The sequence below is a fragment of the Macaca fascicularis genome, chromosome 12 (genome assembly GCF_037993035.2).
Source record: "Macaca fascicularis isolate 582-1 chromosome 12, T2T-MFA8v1.1".
Lineage (NCBI taxonomy): Eukaryota > Metazoa > Chordata > Mammalia > Primates > Cercopithecidae > Macaca > Macaca fascicularis.
Window position 1 is genome coordinate 91,813,993 of NC_088386.1, and position 6,000 is coordinate 91,819,992.

General features: G+C 40.7%; 1 long non-coding RNA gene across 1 annotated transcript; it reads right to left on the reverse strand.

The window, feature by feature from the left end:
* Positions 1-2,169: 2,169 nt before the first annotated feature.
* On the reverse strand, positions 2,170-4,988 carry LOC141408204 (uncharacterized). The gene is made up of 2 exons (XR_012421327.1): positions 4,853-4,988; positions 2,170-3,423 (listed from the first exon to the last, which is right to left on the reverse strand). It is a non-coding gene; the product is annotated as an uncharacterized lncRNA (long non-coding RNA).
* Positions 4,989-6,000: the final 1,012 nt, after the last annotated feature.

The following is a 6,000-nucleotide window of genomic DNA, read 5'->3' on the forward strand; positions in this document are numbered from 1 at the left end:
AAAAAAAAAATTAGCCAGACGTGGTGGCGGGCACCTGTAGTCAGCTACTTGGGAGGCTGAGGCAGGAGAATGGCGTGAACCCGGGAGGCAGAGCTTGCAGTGAGCCGAGATTGTGCTACTACACTCCAGCCTGGGCGACAGAGTGAGATTCCGTCTCAAAAAAAAAAAAAAAAAAAGATAAGAAAACTAAGGGACATGGAAGTTATATACTTGCTTGCAGTCATCCAAGCAGTGATGAGTAGAGCCAGGATTCAAGTCCATCCTCTACTACACAGGCTTTTTTTTTTTTTTTTCGAGACAGAGTCTCACTCTGTCACCCAGGCTGGAGTGCAGTGGCGTGATCTCAGCTCACTGCAACCTCTGCCCCCCAGGCTCAAGTGATTCTCATGCCTCAGCCTCCTGAGTAGCTGGGACTACAGGCATGTGCTCCACATCCAGCTACTTTTTGTGTGTGTGTGTGTGTGTGTGTGTGTGTGTGTGTGTGTGTGTGTGTGAAGATGGCGTTTCGCCATTTGCCCAGGCTGGTCTCGAACTCCTGAGTTCAGGCAATCCACCTTCCTCCAGCCTCCCAAAGTGTCAGGATTACAGGCGTAAGCCACCGCACTCAGCCTACACAGACTTTTACTGTGGATATTTAATAACTAGCTACTAACAAAAGAGCACACTTTCTTGGGTGTTTTATTCATCTAGTTCCTGGCGTCCTTGTTCTTTTCAGCCTTTTGTTTCTTCTCATATCCACCATTCCAAAATTGCTTTATTGTTAAAATAACTTTACAAGTATATAAAACATGCAAAAAGAGAGGGCTAAAATGATCCTTATGTAATGGATCAGAGTTAGAGACATCTGGTTGAAACTCCTGTTTAGCTTAATATAGATATAGATATTTACATATAGAAATATTTGTAAGTTATGTATATATACATAGGTTTATATACACATGTATAGCTCCTTGCTCTGTCAACTGAGGGTGCCTAAAAAGTAATGACACCTCAGAAACAACAGCATACTTAGCACACTAATATCATTCTCCAAGAAAAGGAATCAAAGCTCTTCAGAGAAATGGCTGCTTCTATGACTGAGGATGGAAATATACAGATGGGCCTGAAGTATCTTGTAGACCAGAAAGAAGGAAGTGCAAGCAAACACCACCATGCAATTATGGGGGCATTCAAAGGGAAGGGACCCAGGAGCCAACTACAGGGCTCACAATGGCCAAAGCTAGGACAATTTGAGCAACACAAGAAATAAAGCAGTAGTAGACTATAACCCAAAGTATAAAATAAATATCTATGAATTCATACTGATATAAATAAATGGTTGAAATAGGCAAATCTTCCATACAGAAGAAATATGAATAATTTATGCAGATACTCCACCCTCAAGTCGGTGGAGCATAACTCCCTACTCCTTAAGTGTGGGCTGCCGATAGTGACTTTCTTCCAAAGACTGAAATACAGGAAGAGATGGGGAGAAAGGAACTTTAGGGTGGAGAAACCTGATGAAACCCACCTCAAGCCAGATGATCAAGGTTAAGGTCAGTAGTCATAAGTCATAAGTCATGATGTTGTGTACCCTTAATATAACGTGATAAGGGCCGGGCGCGGTGGCTCAAGCCTGTAATCCCAGCACTTTGGGAGGCCGAGACGGGCGGATCACGAGGTCAGGAGATCAAGACCATCCTGGCTAACACGGTGAAACCCCGTCTCTACTAAAAAATACAAAAAAACTAGCCAGGCGAGGTGGCAGGCGCCTGTAGTCCCAGCTACTCGGGAGGCTGAGGCAGGAGAATGGTGTAAACTCGGGCGGCGGAGCTTGCAGTGAGCTGAGATCCGGCCACTGCACTCCAGCTTGGGCGAAAGAGCGAGACTCCGTCTCAAAAAAAAAAAAAAATATATATATATATATATATAACGTGATAAGAATGATACTTTGCCTGTGTAGTCTTCCTCCTAAAAACCCATAACCCCAGTGCAACCATGAGAAAATCATTCGACAAATCCCAGTTGAGGAACATTCTATAAAATGCCTGACCTATACTCGTCAAAACTGTCAAGGCCATCCAAAACAAGGGAAGTCTGAGAAATAGTTACAGCCAAGAGGGACCTGAGGAGATGCTATGACTGAGTGTAGTGGTATCCTGGGTGGGAACCTGGAATAGAAAAATGATGTTAGGCAAAAACTAAGGAAATCTTTATTGAATAATAATGTATTAATATTGGTTTATCAGTTGTGACAAATGCACCCTTGCTAATGTAAGATCCTATAATAAAAAGGGAAATTGGTTGGGTGTGAATCTAAAACTGTTCTAAAATGAAAGGCTTTGTTTAGAAAAATGAATGAGTCTGCTATTGCTTTAAATATTCAAATTTAGAGAATGTAGAACTAATCAAATAATCAAAATATAGTCCTGCTATTATTTTTGCAATCTGTTCAGAACACCATCCTGTTAGCAATTTGATGCAGGTTCAATCCAATATCAATCTCCAATCAAGATTTCCAAGTCAGATAAAAGTATATGCAATAGGAATCCAGAAAAAGATCCAGAAAATTGTGTTTTGATATCATGTATATCATCTGATTTTAATCACAAAGTGAATCTTTCATGTAGCATATTGCCCAGGCTGGTCTTGAACTCCTAAGCTCACTTGATCTGCCTGTCTTGGCCTCCCAAAGTGCTGGGATTACAGGCATAAGCCACTGTGTTTGGCCTCTCCTTTAATTTCTAATATGGTAAATATTGACCATATTAACCGTGTCCTATGGGCCATACTTACTAGATTATCATATTTACTGTATTTACCATTACTTATCTACATAGATATAACCTGCATCAACCAAAACTCTTTGAGGTCCTGAGTAATATTTGAGTGTAGAAAGTTTGAGAACCAAACAGCTTGAGAACTGCTATTCTCATCATAGTGACCAGTTTGCTCTTTCAAGACTGGGACATTTGTTACTCTATGGCCACCCTGAATTTAGAGAATTCCTCATCTTTTGAGTCCATGACAGTGAAAGTGACAAATATACTCCTTGCAGCTTGGGAGGAACAATTACCTTAGGTTCTATCAACCAATCACACATACACACTTGAACCTTTGAATCTGGCGCTAGTAAGTCTGGGCCATGAAGAATGCTGAGACAGAAGGAGGCGTAGCAGAGCGAGCAGGCCCTGGAAACAGCAGGTCTAGTGGCATCTCCAGTGTCCACGGCACAAGCTGCGGTGTAGAATCCTAAATTTGGGCAATAGTGTCATCATCTTCCCCTGAACAATCCACAGACATGACTTTGGATGTTTTTCCTAGTTATCTTGTCCTGACTTTGGTTCTCCAGCCTGGATCTCCTCTCTATGAACAATACATTCTTTTTCAGCTTCAGATATCCAGAGATGTTTAGTTGCTTGCAATTAAGAACTCTGACTGGTCCTATGAAAAACCGATTTCTTTGTTAGCTTCTATGGTTATATATTTTGACCACTTTTACATTAATCAGCCTTTCTGAAATTCTACAAATAAACCATGGCTAACCAAAATGAAAAGAAAGCAAAATAAATGACCCTTTGTTTTATCTGCCACAGAAAACAAACAACAGCCAGGCACGGTGGCTCATGCCTGTAATCCCAGCATGTTGAGAGGCTGAGGCAGGAGGATCACTTGAGGCCAGGAGTTTGAGACCAGCCTGGGCAACATCGCAAAACTCTGTCTCTACAAAATAAATAAATAAATAAATAAATAAATAAATAAATAAATAAATAAATAAGGTAGGCATGGTGGCATGCACCTGTAGTCCTAGCTACTCAGGACGCTGAAGAAGGGGGAATGCTTGAGCTCTGGAGTTCAAAGTTGCAGTGAGCTATAGTTGTGCCATTGCACTCCAGCCTGGGCAACTCTGTTTAAAAAAAAAAGAAAAAGAAAAACAACAACAACAACAACAACACAAATAAATTAAAACATCTAGCTTTTTGAAAGATGAAAAAAAATGTTGGCATTCTACTCTGGCTATAAACTTTTACTTAGACTTTGGAATTGTGATCCAACTTTCAACAAGCAGAGTGTAAGATTTTCATTGTATTACTTCCCAGCTATGCAATTTCTATAAAATGGGCAAAAGACTCTGAAGAGAATGCCTAGTGACGCCATGCCATGTGCTTAGTTCATTATAAATCATTTCAAGTACCTCCAGCCTCTCTGAGCCAATCAAAACAGAAATGTTCTAACGCATTTGAGAGAATCTTATTTTATAGAGTGCTTAAGAGAGGCATGAAAAGCATACTAGATTTCAAATGTACCAAATTATCCAGAAAGGATTTTGGAACTGGTTCCTATTAGGTTACTTTCATTATTATTTAATACGACATATAAAATATAACACTTTTCTGTTTGAGCTGCTAGTGCCTGGAATGCTTCTGCCTTCTACAATTTCGCAAGCAAATTTTAACACATTTCTATTCTAGTCTAGTTACTACCTTATTGCTAGACATCAAAGGTGAAAAGTGTGCAGGTCAGTTGGGCCCTTCAGATCTTTCCATTTCATGCTAACTCAAATTATTAGGGACTTAAATTAATTTTGACTAGAAAAAGCATCTTCTTCTACAATTGAAATACTACCACAGATGAAGGATTCTTCGAAGCAGCGTCTTGAAATAATTTAGGGAAAACATACAAGGAGAGCAACCCATTGCTATTTCCTCTCATCTCCAATTTCCACAGTTAACTTCTCAGGAGAAAGGCTTGTGTATAGTAGAAATCCATAGACAAGCATAAATTAGTACACCCCACCTTGAGAAATTTAAAAACCGGCACGTGGAATGACCAATGTTAACCTATTTCTTGCAAGCCTAAACTATGGACACACCTTTTTAAATTTGAGATTTTTGAGCACTTGACAGATGATTATCTTGGTCTACTTGAGAGACGTTCCATAGGCATAAAATCAGTTGTCTTTGTTTCTTCCTGTCTCTCACCCAGGCCTTTTTTTTTTTTCTTCCTGCTAAGAACAGGAAATTGCAGAAATAAAGATTTGATCAGTTCCCATTAATTCAGTGAACTTTGTTTCGTTTAACCTAAGCTAACAGCACATTAATAATTTGCTCAAATCATACAAATTATCAGAATAGGCTAGTTTTGTATATAATTATCTCAATCACCAGTCCTCGCGTTCTTCTTCTCATTAAGCCTGTCTCTGAGGAGGCTGTCCGTTCACAGTAAAAATAGGCAGTACCTTTGAGACACTTTCTGTTACTCATTGACCTAGAAAAATCCCCTGCTAGTAGCTCAGTCCTGAGCAGGTCTGAACGCTTCTGGGTCAATCATACATGCTGAATATGGCACAGGATATATTAATATGAATAACACTTGATGTCTGTACAGCATTTTAGTCAATATAGAGCTTTCACATGCAATGACTTATCTGAGCCTCAACAGTCTAGGGATTACTGTTAGCAAAGCCAGTGCTATCCCATTTTACAGATGAGAACAGAGGTCATGAAAGTGACTTGTCCATCAGAGGTCAGGGCTCAGTCTAGGGCTGAAGACTGTGAGCCCTTCTCAGTGACTCCTAACAGAGAAGACTCGCCAGAGAGCACACTTACCCGAGACGTGCTTTCTCTTCTCACTCACCCCACCCCTTGTCTGAAGCATTATAGGAGCCCTGTGACAGACCAGCTGCGAACAATGCAGAAGAAAGGGAAACATAATTTGTCTGGAGGACCCAAAGTCCAGATGGCAAGCCAGACCGAGCCCCACGACTGTCTTACCTGCAGGTGTGTGCAGCACCAGAAGCCCCAAAACGGTGTTCACATGTCCCCACCTGGCTGGGCCACACTCACTCCCTGCTGCGGCCCAGATTGCCTGAGGAGGTTTCACGTGGGGATTTAGGAAAATTAAGAATGATTTACCACCTAAAGTAATAAGATTTAGCACAGAACTAAGAATTGCAAACCAAGAGCTAAGGTTAGAGGAAGATATTTAAGAGAAAGAAATGCACTTGCTGTTTTTAAAAGT